Source organism: Kryptolebias marmoratus, linkage group LG21, assembly GCF_001649575.2.
Source record: "Kryptolebias marmoratus isolate JLee-2015 linkage group LG21, ASM164957v2, whole genome shotgun sequence".
Classification (NCBI taxonomy): domain Eukaryota; kingdom Metazoa; phylum Chordata; class Actinopteri; order Cyprinodontiformes; family Rivulidae; genus Kryptolebias; species Kryptolebias marmoratus.
In genome coordinates, this window is record NC_051450.1 from 5,045,825 (window position 1) to 5,065,400 (window position 19,576).

The 19,576-nt window shown below is 44.2% G+C and overlaps 1 long non-coding RNA gene and 1 pseudogene across 1 annotated transcript; both read left to right on the forward strand.

Annotated features, from left to right (window-relative positions):
• The window catches only part of LOC108229220, a 58,625-nt pseudogene that overhangs the window by 7,624 nt on the left and 31,425 nt on the right, over positions 1-19,576 (forward strand).
• On the forward strand, positions 412-1,086 carry LOC119616633. Its single transcript, XR_005232602.1, has 3 exons — positions 412-637; positions 719-948; positions 1,030-1,086. It is a non-coding gene; the product is annotated as an uncharacterized LOC119616633 (long non-coding RNA).

Below are 19,576 nucleotides of genomic sequence, written 5' to 3' on the forward strand. Positions count from 1 at the left end.
GTGTGAGCGTGTGCGCTTCATAAAATGCGTGTGTCTCACGGTCAATGCGTGAAACTTGAGAGCCCTGCTTTTATTCATAGACTGATAAAAGATTGTGACTTATGTTAAGACTTTAAAGTTCACAACGACACAAATAAAGCTGCAGAGAAAAGTAGCAGCGGTGTTAGCTTACATCGATCCGGTGTTACACCGACTGATGCAGCTGCTGTGATCCACTTATCAAGCCGTAGGTCTCTGGTTTTAGAATATTTATTTTATTTTTTTTGGTTTGTTGGTTTGTGTTCCACAGTCATGTCAAAGCATCTTGTCCAGAAAGGAATTAATGTGCGTCTGGATGCTGGACGCTTTCAGGGAAAGTCCGAAAACAGAATATTGCTCTTGTTAATGTTTAACCACTGCGATAACAATGCGCTCACGGTGTATCCTTCAGAGAAATTAACCCATGTAAGAGAAATAAATAATTCCAAGGGTGTGGTGATCTGTGAGTTTGTTACTTCCTGGTGGGCGTGTCCAACTCCTCCTGCTGGCGGAGTTTTGTTTTTCCTTCACACCTGAAGGAGATGAGGCATCAGACGAGCGGGTGTACTTAAGGCTGTGGTGGGAACCAGATCAGCGCTGGAGCATTGCTTACCTAGTGGTAAAGTCTCTGAGCCAGTCTTAGTTTTGCCTGTCGCCAGAAGGAATTACTTACCTGTGTTTTTGTCCTCATTTTCCTCAGCGTTTCCTGTCTTGCCTGAAGATCCAGTCTGGTCTTTCCTCCATCTGTTCAAGAGCCCAGTCTATGACTCACTCGCTAACGTCCTCCTGTCTCGTTCACCATTACTTCGCTTTGTGGATTACGGACCGCCTGGTGTTTCTTCCTGGACAATGGACAATATTACCTGAACACCCTTACCTTGGGAGTAACCACAGATCCTACAGCCTGTGCAGAACCTCGCCTGACATTTTGTAAGCCTCAAACCATTTACTTACTTTCGTTCGTTCAATCCTCAGTCATATACTTACCGCCTGTCTTCTCCGCTTTTTCAGATTCCAATCCAATCCGGTCTTTGCACAAACTCACTGTAAATAAAATCACTTACCTGATTTCCGCCTCCTGTAGTCTGTCTACCATCAAGCTGTTTTATCTTCGACGTCATAGATTTGTGACAAAGGGTAATTTTACTAAAGAGAGCGTTCCTTTCTCAAAGTTTACAAAGTTTACAAAGTAACTGTCATGTGGGACAAATTATAAAATCGATAATCTGATGTCCCATTCTCCTGAAGGCAGCACGGAGCTGCGCCGAAGAGAAACACCATCGATACAGTTACAGTTCTGTAACGGTTTGAATGTTTTAGGCCACAATATTTTTGCAAGTAGTTCAAAGTTTAAACTGATATTGTTGTGAATCTTTTGTGTAAACTTTACCTTCAAGCAAACGCCCCCCAAAAGAATATCAACACCCCCTTTTTGAAAATATTGCTGCCAGCGCCCCCCGTCATCGTCTCAACGCCCCCGTTGAGAAACACTACTCTATTGTTAGGAGAGTGAAAACAATTTGCAAGCAATCCAGTTTACATCACATCTCAGCTTTAAAAGCTCAACTCCGCATTCTCTATTTCTGAATTGAGAAAGCTCCTCAGATGAGAAGCGAAACGTCTTCAACTACAGAATAGAAGTCCAGTTATTTTTGTTTTTTAACCTTTTTTGAATTTACCATGGCCTGGATGACTGAGAATCTACACCAGCATATTTCTTGGGGCAGAACTGTCAACAATGAGCACAAGATCTCCTGGAACAAAGTTCGACAGAAGTCTGCCATCTCTGTCGCTCCTGCAGCAATGGAAGGTATTCTTGTGTCCATCTTGACCAAAACAAGTCAGCCATGTATTGTGTCTGTCTCCATCTTCGACGTGAGTACACATCTTCACTGTCAAACACGCCTGGTGGAAGGATTGGCTGCTTCTTTAATAACAGAAGATGATTTGGGGTCAAAACTTCTAGATCATTTGGATCATCTGATGCAGCAGTCAAAGGACGATTGTTTATGATTGAAACTTGACGTCTTCTACATATGAACCTTCTAGGTCAGCCATTTTCTGGACTGCAGGCTTTGCATGTAACTTCCTGCATGTGATGCATTTTGACATTACTGTGCGGGCGGCTCTATTCAATCCTGGTATCCAGTACCGCTGCCTGACTTTTGCAATCAGATGGTTTCTTCCACAGTGACCATTTTGACGGTGAACCTGTTGTAGAATCAGCCTAACAATATGATGCTCTTTGTGCAACACAATTGGACACCTGGCTTCCTCTGGCATGGCTGATTTGTTCAGTCGACCTCCAACTTTGATGATGCCATCTTGCAGAAAAGGATCTAATCTGGAAAGTTGATTTGACCTCTTTACTTGGCAATCTTTACCTTGGAGTGAAGCCAACTCCTCCGGATACATCTCTCCTTGACTGTGACGTACTAGCACAAGTTCTGCATCGATCAAGTCTTGTACAGACAAAGGTTTTCCTTTTACTAACTTTCTCAGCTTCATCATTTCTTTGTGCACTTTCAGGTTCTGGTTTAATGATTCTGTTTCTGTCAATAAAATCCTTTCACATTCCTTTCTCTTCTCAACGAGATAGCAGAGTAGATCTTTCAAACATAGCATCCATGCATCAGCTTTCTTCAGTCTGTGCCAGTCAGAATAGTATTCCACCAGTTTTTTTATGGGTGCAACTTTAGTCAAATTCAAGAGACTGACTGACACTGTCTTTCTGATCTCACTGTCCTCATTCATAATGCTTAGTATGTCAGGTCTAGAAGGCCACTCCGACTCCTCCTCGTACAGAAAATGCGGACCACAAATCCAGCTGTGATTCTAGATTAGAGTAGCAAATTTGGTACCACGTGAAGCTATATCTGCTGGATTAAGTGAACTTTTCACGTATCTCCATTGAGATGTTGAAGTAGTTTCTCTGCAACACGGTTGGCCACAAAGGTCTTGAAATGTGAGATGTCATTCTCTATGTACCGAAATACAGTCAGACTGTCTGTCCAAAAAACAGACTCTCCAAGAGGGGTCTCTAACTCCTGTTTTAACAGTCTATCCACCTTTACAGCTATGACCGCAGCCGTTAGCTCCATCCTGGGGACTGTTATCTTCTTCAGAGGGGCAACTCTGGATTTCACCATGAGCAAGGCGCAGCTCCTCCGTCTATCTTCATTGATCAGCAAAAGATATGAAGCGGTGCCATAACCAATGTTGCTTGCATCCGAGAAATGGTGTATCTTTGCCTTGGCTGTGGGACAGAAATCATCTGGCTTGATAGATCTTTTTATTTGGAAGATGGACAGTTCCTGAAGTTCTGAAACCCACTACATCCATCTTTGCAAATCGCCTTCTCCCACATTCTCATCCCAGTTCAATCTTCTTTGACACAGTTCTCTCAAAATCAGCTTGGCTGGGAGAATACATGAGGAAACTAAGCCCAAAGGATCATAGACTGAGTGAACAACTGAGAGAATTCCTCCCCTTGATGCAGGTTTTTTTGGCACGTTCACTTTGAACTTGAATTTGTCCGACTCTGTACACCAATGTACTCCCAATGCTCTTCCCTTAGGCAAAGTGTCCTTGAGCAAATCTAAGTCCTTCACCTCTGCAGCTCTTTCGTTTTCAGGAATACATGACATGACCGCTTCCGCTGTTGACTTATCATTTTTATCCTCTGCTGTCTTTCTCAAGGCAAAACAAGCGCAACTTGGAGATGAAGTGGCTCCAAAAATGAATACGGTCATTCTGTACTCCTCGAGTTCTCCATTCAAATCTCCGTTTGGCCACCATAGAAAATGCAAGAAGTCGGAATCTATTGAGGGCAATCTGACCTGGTAAAACATTGCTTCTATTGCTTTAATTCCACCTTCTCCTCTCTAAACCTTGTCAACACTCCAACCAAGGTATTTATGAGGTCTGGGCCTTGGTGTAACTGGTTGTTCAGTGAAACTCCCAGATATGTCGCAGTGCAATCGAAAACAACTCGAATTTTTTTGGATGATACACCCCATGATGTGGGATGTACCACACCTCTCCTTTGTTGCACTGACTGTCTGCAGGCACCTTTTCAGCATAGGCCTTTTCTATGATGTCATCCATGAAAGCTTTATAGTCAGCATGAAACTCAGGGTTCCTCTTGAGCTTTTTTTTTAGATTGATGGCTCTCTGCTCTGCTAGACTGCGATTATCGGGCATCCTCAGAGTCTTGTTCTTAAATGGAAGACTTATACAGTTATGTCCATCAATAAACTGACAAGACTGTTCCACATCTTTAATGAACTGCAGATCATCTTGTGACATCTCTGTTTTGTCTTCACACCTGCACTCTGTGAAGTCAGAATTATATTGCTGTGTCAGCAATTCCTCAATGCTTGCCACTGATATTCTGTTGGCTGTTAGTCTTTGCAACTCATTCTCACCATTTTGGATGTCATCTTTTCCCTTTACAGGACCATTGACACCCATCCAATTGCTGTTCCTACTGCGTATGGACCGTCTCCTTGACTATTGATGACTTTCCACGGCTCTATAGCCTTGTGAGCATTTGCACTGATCAACAGGCCAATCTCTGCCTTGATGCTTGGAAGGTTCACCTCGTCCAAATACGTCCACCTCTGGAGATCTTTCTGATCAGGAATGTTTTCCCTTTTGACAGGAATTTCAGGTTGTGTGAACACTGAGGGCAAGTCAATGTATCTTTCCTCTTCAAATCCACTGACTTCCAGGTCTAACAGGATGTGACTATGGACAAGCTTCTCCTGTCCCATAGTTCGGAGCAAAATGTCCGTCTTTCAAGTTCAGTGTTCTCATGATCTTCTCTGTGCAAAAGGTAGCCGAGTTGCCAGGGTCAACGAAGGCGTATGTCTCCATTATCTGGGGTCCCTTCTTGGACTTGAGCTTTATTGGAACAATGGCCAAAACTGCTTCTCTTCTTCCGGCCCCAGTGTATCCACATGTCTCCTGTCCTACAGCAGTAGTGGTCTGAATTTCAGACATGCTGTTCTTGTCATTTTCAGGTGGCCTCTTTTCATCCTTTTGAACATGTAGAATGCTTGGATGTTTCCTGGAACACATCTGATATGTCAGTCTTCTTGAGCAATTTACTCAAATGACCTTGAATAAGACATCCAAAACACAAACCTTTGGATTTCAAATATTCAATTTTTTCCTTGTGTGGTTGCTTTTGGAACCTTTCACAGTTGCCAAAAGTGTTATTCTTCTCACAGTACAAACAAATTTTCTGAGATACTTTGCCTCTATCAGTTCTTGTGGCTTGGTTGGACTGTGAAAATTTCTGTTTGTTTGTTGTTTCGACACTTGTAGCAAAACTGCTACTTCTTGTGGTGTTTTCCTTTGACTTCTTTACAAAACTGCACTTTTCTCTTTGTTTAGTTGATATACTAGCTTCCTGGAGATCACCAAACAACGGATCTAAGATGATCTTTGCTTGTCTCTCATTGTAGTCTACCAGGTCTGCGAACCTTGCTCTTCTTCCTTTGCTCTCTTGCATCTCAAACGCCACATTACGCCATTTCTCCCTCATCTTATAAGGCAGTTTGGACAGAATGGCTCTCATGTTTGTTGGATTATCCATCTCCTCCATATAGTCAACATCTTGCATCATATTTCAACAACCTATCAGGAACAGAGAATAAACGTTTAAGCCCTTAACATCATCTGTCTTTATTTTTGGCCATTTTAAAGCTTTGTCAATGTAAGCCATGGCTATTTTCTAATTATCACCATATTGCTTATGAAACAGTCATCTGGCTTCTCTGTAGCCTTTCTCTGGAGTCATGTGCTCACAGTTTCTCACCAGATCTTGTGGCTCTCCACATGTATACTGCTCCAAAAAGAAGAGTTTATCTTTCTCATTCTGTGTCTTGCTGTCAATAGCATTTTCAAAAGCTCTGAGAAAAGATCTATACGTTAGTGGATCACCCGAGAACACAGGAATGTCTCTCTTGGGCAACAGAGACAGGATTTATGAAGTAATGCATCATCAGAACCTGATCACTGAAATGTTGGTTAAGCAGCAAAACCTGTCACCTGTAGGTATGGGCTCCTGAAGATCTGCAGGTTGGGCTCCATCTGTCTGATTCAGATGACACAAATGTGGGTGAGACAAATGTTTTGTGTTACTCGCAGACACATCAGAAATCTGATCCACCCCTTTATCATCAGGTGTTATTGGAACATGCACTGCTTGTACAGGTTGGGCTCTTGGAACACCTGACAGAGGCTCCATTTTACAGGCTACATCTGTGCTTGACAGCCTGGATCCGACATACTCATTTATTGCATCACACAGATTTTCATGGTTCTGAAACACCTTGATTTTGGCTGTAGAGGCTGCTATTGCAGTTTACATCTCTAGCTCTACCAACTCAGCTCAAAAAGTTAAAAAACAAAAACAACTGGACTTCTATTCTGTAGTTGAAGATGTTTTGCTTCTCATCCGAGGAGCTTTCTCAATTCAGAAATAGAGAGTGTGGAGTTGAGCTTTTAAAGCTGAAATGTGATATAAGCTGGATTGCTTGCAAATTGTTCTCACTCTCCTAACAATGGAGGCTCATTAGGGTCCTTGTTTGTCTGACTTACTGATGGACCACTCTGGTCACATGAGTGCAGGTGTTGACTGGAATGAAACTGACTGGGGATCAGGCCTAAAGCTCCATTATATGTTTTTGAAAGCTGGAATCTGAGACCTCCTCCTCTGTTTAATGTTGGTTTCTCCCTTTTTGACATAAATGGCTTCTTTTGCCCCCCTCTCAAACCATCTGTCTTCTCGGTCCAAAATATGAACATTTTGGTCCTGAAAGGAGTGTCCCTTATCCTTGAGGTGTAGGTGAACCGCTGAGTCCTGTCCAGACGAGGTGGCACTCCTGTGTTGAGCCATGCATCTGTGGAGAGGTTGTTTGGTCTTTCCAATATAAAGGTCTGAACATTCTTCGCTGCACTGAACTGCATACACAACTCCGCTCAGTTTGGGTTTGGGTGTTTTGTCCTTAGGATGGACCAGCCTCTGTCTGAGAGTCTTGTTGGGTTTGAAATGTACTGGGATGTTGTGTTTGGAGAAAATCCTTCTGAGTTTCTCGGATACTCCAGCAACATAAGGAATGACAATGTTCTTTCCTCTGTTCCTCTCTTTGTTCTGTTCCGTGGTGTGTTTAGTGGGTTTCCTAGCTGACTTGACAAAAGCTCAATTGGGATATCCACATGTTTGGAGAGTTTTTTTGATGTGCTTCTGTTCCTTTTCCTTCCCTTTTGTCTTTGTGGGGACGTGTTCAGCCCGATGCTGTAGCGTTCTGATGACACAGAGTTTGTGTTCCAGAGGGTGGTGAGAGTCAAACAGAAGGTACTGTTTTTGTTTTTTAACTTTTTTGAATTTACCATGGCCTGGATGACTGAGAATCTAAACCAGCATACCAACTCAGCTTTTAACCTTGCTTCCTGCAGTTGTATTGCTTTCTTCCTTTTTAGCGATTCTGCTTGCGCCAGAAGAGCAGCTCTTTTTGTCTCCTCTTTCATCCGTGCCACTGAACTAGTGCTTGACACAACTGAAAAACGTCCAGTGCTTGAACCAGATTTGCTCCTATTTCCTTGATGATGAAGCTCAGCTATTACTGAAACACTGTCATGTGGAGTAACCTCATCTTCATCATGAACACTTCCTTCAGTTCTTGAATCCACTTTTCAGTCTCAAGCAAAAATTGCTTAATAATAGCTGCCTTTAACTCATACCCATTACACTGGTCTGCACTTGCTTCATCTTCAGGTAGCATTTGAACAACATCATCATTTAGCAGTATGAACTCTTCCTGTAGCTTGCAAAAACTTTGCAGTGTTTCTGATTCCACTTTAACAGCATGCTTTTCATTACTTTTCATGTTGTCTATTTCCTTGATCTTAGCTGTAATCTGAGCCATTTTTGCTCTTCTCTGTCCAATAAGCCTGTTAAGTTTTTCTTCAAGTGCCTTTTGTGTGTATTTTGGCTCCCTCTTGTGTTGCGTCTGGCACAGCCACAAACAATTGCTCATTTTTCGTGTTTAATATCAACAATGTCCAATCAATAAGCCGTAACAAGCTTTCAAATATTCCCAAAAAGCTTATTTACTCCATAAACCTGAAAAATCTTCTGAACTTGAAAACTTTATGCAGTATGAACGACAGCTTCCTCCATTAGCAGAGATAGCTTTGCCATTAGCATGCTAGCTGGACAGTTACTTACAACAATCTGACCGTCTTGAAAAACGGCTCCAACTCTCCACCTCCAGCAGCTTCTTCTGCTTCGCTTCCTTCGATTGAATGTCCTTTTTTCCATTTGGAAAGTTTTTGACTAATGATATTGTGGTGATTTGGCTTTTTTCTGGGTTTTGTTTGTGTTTTATTTTTATTTAAGTTCTTTGGTTTTTGTTTTGTTTCTATTCTGTTATTTGGTTGGATCTGCTTTTTGTTTTGTCTCGTTCATGTTCATTTTCACTCTTCCACAGCCACAGCCACGCCCATCTACACCTGTCCCGACTCTGTAATCATTCCACCTGTTCCCACTCACCTTGTTATCCTCAGTGTTAAAAACCCGGTCACTCTTCCCATACCTCGCTGGTCCATTGTTTGTTGTTAGTTTCATGTTTGTTTGTTGTTGCGTCGCTCCGTGTTCCTGTCTTCAGAGTTCTGTTCCGTTCATGTGATTTATTTTAGTTCTTGTCTGTTTGCTGCCTTGTCAGCTTTTTGTTTTCAATTGTTTCTTTAGTTTAATAAATTAGTTTCTTTTCTTTAAAATGAGTCTGCACACTGGGTTCGTCTCCGTCATCTCCACCCACATGACAGATATGGCAACAGATCCAATATCTGTGTCATTCCATTGACATCTTGGAAAGTAAAGGACGCGTGCATAACCATGAGTTTAACCCCCAAGAAATGTTTATCTAGAAAAAATGTGCATACAAAAAATAACGATGCAAATCAGTTGTTACAATCTCTTTTCTTTCTTTCAAAAAAGAATGCACAGTTTACACAGTCAAAAACTAAAATGCTCCGTGCCAGTGTAATCCTCCTTCCATTCTGGTACTATTTCTACTGCAGTATAACACTTTGCAGGAAGTATGCCCTATTACAAACAAAACAAAATGCCACAATAAAGCTTACCTGAACTTATAATAACTTTACTTACTAAAAATGTCAATAAAAACCAAGAAGCATTACACAAAATATGTCATCCAAACATTTCTCATTTATGGCTCTAACAATGAATATTCAGTTTATTTTACTGTCTTCTGCTGTATGCCAGGTATGCACATACATGCAGTTTAGACAGCAGGGTGGTAGGGCAGCTTTTATTGTGGGTATAATAAGAAGCTGCCAGGAAAAATGGTTAGAAATCGCCAGCATAGACATGTATCTGATTACTTGAATCAGAAAGAGAGTTGATGAAAATGTGAATACAGTCAAACATATTTATTTATGTTGTATTTTTATAACTAAACTTATTTTCTAAGAACATTTTGACACAATCTACATTAAAATAAACAGTCATTAACATCATGGATCTTTAAATCTTCTGAGTGACTGATGTGATCTGAATAACATGTTTGTGTTTCAGAGGTCAGAACCACAGAAAGAGAGAAGAGTTTCCAGGATCCAGCTGTCTGTCCATAAGGAGTGACTTCTCCAAAGAAGAACCTCTAAACTTCAGTAATGAACCTGGACCGTCAGACACAAAGTAAGAAAACTGTCTGATTCAAATCACTCCTCAGAGAGTAAAATACACTTTAGGTTAATTTTTGCCTAAATGTGGTGGATTTAAAGTCTGGACATTAAAAATACATTTTTGTCCACTTTTCATGGAACAAATTTTCAGCTGAGACATCATCAATAAATCAAAAACACATTTTAATAATTTTTCAGTTTGTACAGGTTTGAGTAAAAAACATTTGTTATTCTGAAGGTTACTGATTTCTCCAAATCAAATGTCACTGTCAGGGTATAGGATCGGGTTAGGTTTAGGGTTAAATAAGGAACCACACAGAGAGGAATGGTTATCTTTTCTGATGGCTTTTGCAAAAGGAGAAGTTCCTCAGCAGTAACTAATAGCGTTGCCTGTCTGGGAAGCTCTGACTTCTGCATGAGCTATATTTTTTTATTAAGAGAAAGCAAGGCTGAAGAAGGAGTCCTATCGGGCCTTCTTGGCCTGTGGGACTTCATAAGCAGCTGACAGGTACCGGCAGTCTAAGCGGCATGCGGCTCGGATGGTCGCTGAGGCAAAAATTCGGGCATGGGAGGAGTTCGGAGAAACACTTCCGTATGGCTTCGAGGCGATTCTGGTCCACCATACGACGTCTCAGGAGGGGAAAGCAGTGCAGCACCAACACTGTTTATAGTGGGGTTGGTGTGCTGCTGACCTCGACTTGGGATGTCGTGGGTCGGTGGGCGGAATATTTTGAAGACCTCCTCAATCCCACCGGCACATCTACCATTGAGGAGGCGGAGCCTGGGGACTTTGGGTTGGGCTCTCCAATCTCTGGTGCTGAGCCCACCGAGGTGGTTAAAAAGCTCCTCGGTGGCAAGGCTCCGGGGTTGGATGAGATTCGCCCGGAGTACCTTAAGGCTCTGGATGTTGTAGGGTTGTGTTGGCCAACGTGATTCTGCAATATTGCGTAAACATTGGGGGCAGTTCCCCAGGCTTGGTGGTCCCTTTATTCAAAAAGGGGGACCGGAGAGTGTCTTCCAACTATAGAGGGATCACACGCTTAAGCCTCCCTGGTAAGGTCTTTTCGGGGGTTCTGGAGAGGAGGGTCCGTCAGATAGTCGAACCTTGGATTCAGGAAGAGCAGTGTGGTTTTCATCCTGGTTGTGGAACACTGGACCAGCTCTATACCCTCAGCAGAGTCCTTGAGGGTGCATGGGATTTCTCCCAACCAGTCTACATGCGTTTTGTGGACTTGGAGAAGGTGTTCGACCATGTCCCTCGAGGAATCCTGTGGGGGTACTCTGGGAGTATAGGGTACCGGGCCCTTTGATATGGGCTGTTAGGTCCCTATATGACCGGTGTCAGAGCTTGGTCCGCATTGCAGTGAGAGTTGGACTCTGCCAAGGTTGCCCTTTGTCACCGATTCTGTTCTTAACATTTATGGACAGAATTTCTAGGCGACTTAAGGATTGCATCTCTGCTTTTTGCAGATGATGTGGTCCTATTGCCTTCATCGGGCCATGATCTACAGCTTTTCCTGGAGCGGTTCACAGCCGAGTGCGAAGTGGCTGGGATGAGGATCAGTGCCTCCAAATCCGAGGCCATTGTCTTGAGCCGGAAAAGGGTAGAGTGCTTTCTCCGGGTCGGGGAAGATGTCCTGCCCCAAATGGAGGAGTTTAAGTACCTCGGGATCTTGTTCACGAATGAGAGAAAAATGGAGTGGGAGATCGACAGGCGGATTGGTGCCGCATCTGCAGTGAAGCGGGCACTGTACCGGTCTGTTGTTATGAAGAGAGAGCTGAGTCCAAAGGTGAAGCTCTCGATTTACCGGTCGATATATGTTCCTACCTTCATCTATGGTCACGAGCTTTGGGTAGTGACCGAAAGAACGAGATCGCGAATACAAGTGGCTGAAATGAGTTTTCTCCGCAGGGTGTCTGGGCTCTCCCTTAGAGATAGGGTGAGAATCTCGGTCATCCGGGAAGGACTCAGAGTAGCGCCACTGCTTCTCCACTTCAAGAGGAGCCAGTTGAGGTGGGTCTGGCATTTGATTAGGATGCCTCCTGGTCGCCTCCCTGGTATGGTGTTCCGGGCACATCCCACTGGGAGGAGGCCCAGAGGAAGACCCAGGACACGCTGGAGGGACTATGTTTCTCGGCTGGTCTGGAAATGCCTTGTGATTCCCCTGGAGGAGCTGGCCCAAGTGGCTGGTGAGAGGGAAGTCTGGATCTCCCTACTTAGGCTCCTACCCCTGTGACCGGACTCTGGATAAGCGGAAGATGGATGGATGGATGGATGGATGGATGGATGGATGGATGGATGGATGGATGGATGGATGGATGGATGGATGGATGGATGGATGGATGGATGGATGGATGGATGGATGGATGGATGGATGGATGGATGGATGGATGGATGGATGGATGGATGGATGGATGGACCGACCGGCTCTGAGCCAGCCAGAGCTGGTCCAGTCCATAGCGTAAGCACATGATAACGCATAGCTAGGGCAGAGGACATCTTAACCATAACACAGACATTGTAGGGAAACCTTGAAAACCTGTAGACACGAGCATGAACTTTAATAGCTTGTGTGTTGAGAGCTTGTACGATAGGAATGAACTTCATTAAACCCTCTGACATTCAGTTGCAAAGGCTGATAACATTAAAGAAAACCCTAACAGTCACTGGTGGGTGAAATTCGGGTTAAATAAAGTTCAAACTTCAGCTATGGCTGAAAAGATTCATCAAACAGTTTAAGAATAATAATAAATATGGTTAAAACATAATATCTTTATAAAGTCTTTGAATTAACTTTATGTTCATTTTGTTGAACTGTGTACTGCTCAGTGTCACTGTGTTTTAAAAAGACAAATATGACCATCAGAACCAATATAATGTTGATACATTAAATGTGATGAAGGAAGACAGAAGGTTTAAAGATCCAGTTTTCTGATTGTCTGCTCATTAATTTCTGAGTGACTGATGTGATCTGAGTAAAAACATGTTTGTGTTTCAGAGGTCAGAACCACAGACAGAGAGAAGAGTTTCCAGGATCCAGCTGTCTGTCCATAAGGAGTGACTTCTCCAAAGAAGAACCTCTAAACTTCAGTAATGAACCTGGACCGTCAGACACAAAGTAAGAAAACTGTCTAATTCAAATCACTCCTCAGAGAGTAAAAAACAAGAATATAACTTTTGTTTTTGTCAAAATGTGGTGGAATTAAAATCTGGGCATATAAACATAAATTTTCAATCCACTTTTCAATGGACAAAATTTCAGCTTAGACACCATCAATAAAAAAACAACCCACATTTGAATATTTTTTCAGTTTATACAGATTTGAGTAAAAAACTTATTTGTTTTGTCTGAAAGGATTTTTTAAATCAAATGTCACTTGTGGGTGAACTGTGGTTTAAAGTTCTATTTTCAACTAGGACTGAAAAGATTTATCTAACAACTCAAATATCGGGAGTTGAACAGCATGTTGAAATTGTAAGAATCAAGTTCCTTAGAACAATTTATTTCAAAGTTTAAGAATTTATTTAATACACATGGAGAGTACAAACTGCAGCGCTGGACCACAGATCTAAGCAGTTGCATCACCAGTCAGACGGTTGTAGCCCCGACTCCTGGGGGGAGTTCACAGATATCTTTAGGGCCAGCTTCACGCCTCCAGGAAGTGATTGTCATAGCAACAAACTAAGGGGCGTTCCTATCCTCACAGCATGACCAGCCCTCTACCAATGAAGCCATGTTACTCTGGAATGTAGGATCAATGGTGTTTTGCTTGTTGGTTGAGGTAAGTGTGTAACTAATATATCTTTCTAGGATAAACAAAACAGAAGTTTACTACTCTGAGAAGCCATGGTGATTAACTCCTCAGAACAGAAACCCTGTCCTGTATCTCCTCAGAAATACAACAACTTAATCATACAAAAAGTACCAACGATACTACAAATTACCCATGAAACATAATAATATAAAAGATAAAGTAAATATAATCAGGAAAAGATAAAAAAAAAATGTTTCGGGGTGAAGGAAGCCATTTATACTAAATGAGAAAAACACAACTTTAAACATAGGAGGAGGTCTCAAATTCCAACTTTCTAAAACTTACATTGGTGCATTAAGCCTGATCCCCAATCATTTTCACTCTAATCAACACCTTTTGTGACCAAAACATCTCTCTGTGAGCCAGGCTAACAAAGACCCTAATGACTGTCCATTGTGAGGAGAGTGAGATTAATCTGTATCTGAATTTAGCTGTGTAAATGGAGCATCTCATTCAGTTAAAGGCTTGGAACTCCACACTTTCCAGTTTTGAACTAACAAAGCCCCCTGAATGGGAAGTGAAATGTCTTCTACTACAAAACAGAAGTTCAGTTGTATTGTTCTTTAAAAAAAAAAAAGTATTTGCCCAGTACTAGATGAGAATATACAGCAGTGATTTCAACACCAGTTGTCTCATTCTTCTATAGTTAGAGTGAAGCAGCAGCCTGTTGGTTCTTTATCAGTGATGGTGATGAAATATCTTCACAGAGGAAGGGAGAGGAGTGCTGTTTGTGAGGAGGAGCAGCTGTCCCGTTGTCTTTTGTGTAAGGACATCCTGAAGGATCCAGTCTCTGCCAAATGTGGACACTGGTTCTGCAGCCAGTGCATCACCTCATCATTGGACCAGTCTGCTCCATCAGGACTCTCCTCCTGTCCACGGTGTGAAGAAAAATGCAGTAGACTGCTATCAGCCAGTCAGAGCAGCTCTGTACAAGGTAAGACATTTCCGTTAACCTGTTGTTCTACAGACACATTAGCATGCCTATTGAACGAATATTTAAGGTTATTATAAAGATTGTTCAAATGTAACTACCAATAAAAATGTTTGAGTTACTGCTGCAGCATTCAGATCTGCTCTGTGTCACAATGTCCTGTTGTTTCTCAATTTTTAGATATCTTTATTGTGTAATTTATAGGTGATTTTTAAACTGTGTACAAAGAATAAGGAATTGGTTTGAAGAAAAATAAGTGATTTATTGTTTATTCTGTTCATTGTTTGTGTTAAAAGAAATTAAGGAAGGTACCGGTACTAAAGAACAAGATTTACAAAAAGTAAAGTATAACAAAGGTAATCAAGTAAACAAATAAAACAACAAATATTGCTTATGAATTATTTACCTAAAAGCTCTACGTAACAAAATCCCACAACCTCGAATTATAAAGGGGTAAAACAAGCTAATGATACAGCACTTCAAATAAAACCAAAGGGAAGGCTTTACCTGAAAACCAGTAGATAAAACAAAGCAAGTAAGGCTCCTGGACCTGTCTCCTCCACTAATACCTTGATCTGGCAACAAAACTAGTTACAATTACCAAACGACTAACAACAAGCCAAGTCCAAAACAATTCATCAATGCATCCAAATGTAGTAAGGACCCGCTCAAATTAAATCACAGCCAGACCTGTTGAAAGTAGAGCTTGACAATGAGTCTCTTCTCTGATTGGGGAAGTAGGAAAAGGATGCTCCGGCCATAGAACAGAGATATAAGCATTAGAAAGAATCAGAAGCAGGCAGCCAATTTCAGTTGTGGACACATGGTTGGACCAGAAAATCACCAACCTGCAACTGCACAGTTTTATATGAAGAAAATGTCCTCAGTCTATAACAGTGGTAAATGAAATATGTTTGTATTTTCAGACAGAATGACTGTTTTCTTTCTGTCTTGTTTGTTCTGTTTTTCAGCAAATATTAGTATGCATGATGTTTTAGATGAACACAAGTTTAGTCTGAGGAGAAGATGTGAATGTGTGATTGAAGGAAGTGATGAAACAGGAAGTAAAACCCTGCTAAAGAGGATCTACACTGAGCTCTACATCACAGAGGGACAGAGTGAGGAGGTTAATACTCAACATGAGGTGATGCAGCTGGAGACAGCTTCCAAGATCATGAGCCTCCATGAGACTCCAATCAGGTGCCAGGACATCTTTAAAGTCTTACCTGAGCAACATGGATCCATCAGAGTGGTTCTGACCAACGGCGTCGCTGGTGTTGGAAAAACCTTCTCGGTGCAGAAGTTCACTCTGGACTGGGCCGAGGGCTTGGAGAACCAAGATGTTAGTGTGGTGATTCTGCTGTCATTCAGGGAGCTGAACTTGGTCAGAGATGAGCAGTACAGTCTTCTTACGCTGCTCCACATTTTCCATCCAATGTTAAAGAAGCTCCCAGCAGAGAAGCTGTCTGTCTGTAAACTTCTCTTCATCTTTGATGGCCTGGATGAAAGCAAACTTTCACTGGATTTCACCAACACGCAGCTGGTTTCTGACATCACAGAGAAGACTTCTGTCAGAGTGTTGTTGACAAACCTCATCAAGGGGAATCTGCTTCCCTCTGCTCTCATCTGGATAACTTCCCGACCTGCAGCAGCCAATCAGATCCCTTCTTCAAATGTTGACAGGTTAACAGATGTACGAGGCTTTACTGACACCCAGAAGGAGGAGTACTTCAGGAAGAGGTTCAGTGATGAAGAGCTGTCCAGCAGAATCATCTCCCACATCAAGACATCCAGAAGCCTCCACATCATGTGTGGAATCCCAGTCTTCTGCTGGATCACTGCTACAGTTCTGGACCACATGTTGACCACGGAGCAGAGAGGAGAGCTGCCCAAGACTATGACTGACATGTACTCACACTTCCTGCTGGTTCAGACAAAGAGGAAGAAGAACAAGTACCATGAAGGACACGAGACCAGTCCACAGGAGCTGACAGAGGCTGACAGGGAAATTCTTCTGAAGTTGGGAAGGCTGTCATATGAAAATCTGGAGAAAGGAACCATCATATTCTACCAAGAAGACCTGGAGCTGTGTGGTCTTGATGTCACAGAGGCCTCGGTATACTCAGGACTTTGTACAGAGATCTTCAGAAGAGAGTGCGTGATCTTCCAGCAAGCAGTCTACTGCTTTGTTCATCTGAGTATTCAGGAGTTTCTGGCTGCAGTCTATATGTTCCACTGTTTCACCAACAGGAAGACAGAAATGATGAAAAGATTCCCTAGAAAATTTACTTGCAAACCAGGTCAACACAATTCTCTTAATGTTTTCTTGTATAGTGTTTTGGAGGAATCTATGAGCAGTGAAAATGGCCACCTAGACCTGGTTGTTCGCTTCCTTCATGGCCTCTCTGTGGAGTCCAACCAGAGACTCTTAGGAGGCCTGCTGGGTCAGACAGAGAACAGTCCAGAAACCATCAAGAGAACCTGAAGAAGATAAACAGTTTTGGCACTTCTCCAGACAGATGTATCAACATCTTCCACTGTCTGAAGGAAATGAATGACCTCTCAGTTTATCAGGAGATCCAAGAGTTCTTGAAGTCAAAAAATAGATCCGAAAAGAAACTCTCAGAGATCCACTGTTCAGCTCTGGCCTACATGCTGCAGATGTCAGAGGAGGTTCTGGATGAGTTGGACCTGAAAAAATACAACACATCAAAGGAGGGACGATGGAGACTGATTCCTGCTTTGAGGAACTGTAGAAAGTTTCGGTGAGTCCAGATGTGTTTTTTACTATCAGTCAGTGTAAATTAGGGTTTGATTACTCATATTACCTTTAAGAGCCATGGGAAAGTATGTTTGTATCAAGTTAGATTTTCTTTCCAACTGTTATCAAAAGAATAATTTTTGTGGACATTACTTTATCAAGCCTATAGGTACAAAGGCAACTTAGAAATTGTGGTGATTTGGGTTTTCTGGTTTCTGTTTTTGTTTTGTTTCCTATTTTTAGTTTTCTTCTTGGTTCATTTGGGTTCTGTCTTCCATTTGTTTATGCTTTTGTATTCACTCCTCTCCAGTCACTTTTTTGCTGTTTCCTGGCCACGCCCATCTCCACCTGCCCATGATTGCTTCCATACACCTGAATCCACTTACCACAATTATCCTCTGCACTTTAAAACCCGGTCATTTCTCTCCATACCTCGCTGGTCCATTGTCTAAGGTTTGTCTAGTGTTTGTAGCTTCGTTTCTGGTTTTTTGCTTTTCTGTCCTGCTTGTCCCTGTTTCTATTCATGTTAGTTTTAGTTGGTTCTTTATTTTGTTTTTTGCTGCCACGTCAGCTTTTGTTTTGTGTTTCGTTATTTAATAAATTATTGTTTGTTAATATGAGTCTGCGCTCTGGGTTCGCTTTCGTCACTCCACATCATGACAGAATGGACCAGCCAGACCAGAATCCAGCGGACTCAGTTTTTTCGTTTTCTGACCTCTCTGAAGAGGATTATCTTTTGCTCCACTTCGCAGTAAGGGAGTACTGCGATGTGGAGGCAACCTCTCAGGACATTCAGGTCCGTCTTTGGGCAGCCCAGGACCTCCTGAAGGAGGCTCTCCGCCACCCCGGGCTGGAGTCATCCCCGGGGATGGATGAGATCCTTGCAGGTGCCAGGAGGGATTATACCCAAGGATGCGCTTCCTGGTCTCCTGCATCAGCAGCACGCTCTGAGTCTCCTGCGGCTGCTGCTCTCTCCGTGTCTCCGGTGGCAGCTGTTTCTCCCGTGTCTTTGGTGGCTGCTGCGCCTCCAGAGATCCCGGTCTCCCAAAGATGGAGGCGTAGAAGAAGAAAGGAGCGGGCCGACTGCGGGATCTTTCCGTCGCCCATGCTGGTGGAGGAGGAGGAAAGAGCATCTCCGTTCTGGGGAACCCACTTGGCCTGCAGACCAGCTCCGCTGCCTCCGGCGAAGTCTTCAGTTCCTCCGGCGAAGTCCTCAGTTCCGCCGCTGCTGGCGAAGACTTCAGTTCCGTCTCCTGACCCGACTACAGAGCTTTCGGCCCTGCCTCCAGAGCCCTGTCTGCCGAGCCCGGGGACCTCCCTGCGCCCTCTGCCGAGCCCGGGGACCTCCCTGCGCCCTCTGCCAAACCCGGGGATCTCTCTGCGCCCTCTGACGAGCCCGGGGATCTCTCTGCGCCCTCTCTGCCGGTCAGCGTTCCTGAGGGGGTCGGCGACGCCTCTCTGCCGGTCAGCGTTCCTGAGGGGGTCGGCAACGCCTCTCTGCCGGTCAGCGTTCCTGAGGGGGTCGGCGACGCCTCTCTGCCGGTCAGCGTTCCTGAGGGGGTCGGCGACGCCTCTCTGCCGGTCAGCAATCCTGAGGGGGTCAGCGGGGACGACGCTCCACCATCCGGTGTCTCCGTGGGGGTCGGCAGGGACGACGCTCCACCATCCGGTGTCTCAGTGGGGGTCGGCCGTGACGACGACGCCTCACCATCCCGTGTCTCAGTGGGGGTCGGCCGTGACTGTGTTCTGCTCCATCGAGGGTCCAGGGGGACGCCTCATTCCGCTCTACCACTATGAGGGTCCAGGGGGACGCCTCGCTCCGTTCTGCTCCGCCGAGGGTCCAGGGGGACGCCTCCCTCTGTTCTGCTCCACCGAGGGTCCAGGGGGACGCCTCACTCTGTTCTGCTCCGCCGAGGGTCCAGGGGGACGCCTCACTCTGTTCTGCTCCGCCGAGGGTCCAGGGGGATGCCTCGCTCCGCTCCGTTCCGCCGAGGGTCCAGAGGGACGCTTTGCTCTCCTCTTCGCCACAGAGGGTCCGGACCGACGCTTCGCCTAGACTCCGAGGGGGTCGTCGAGGATGCGGTCGCCTCAGCGCTGCTCCACCGAGGGTCGGGGTCGGCGCTTTGCTCGGCTCAGTCACGTCGAGAGGTTCACGCTGCGCCCTGTCAGCCCGGCTCTCGCCTGCTTGGTCCACGTCAGCCCGGCTCTCGCCTGCTTGGTCCACATCAGCCCGGCTCTCGCCTGCTTGGTCCTCGTCAGCCCGGCTCTCGCCTGCTTGGTCCACATCAGCCCGGCTCTCGCCTGCTTGGTCCACGTCAGTTTGGCTCTCGCCT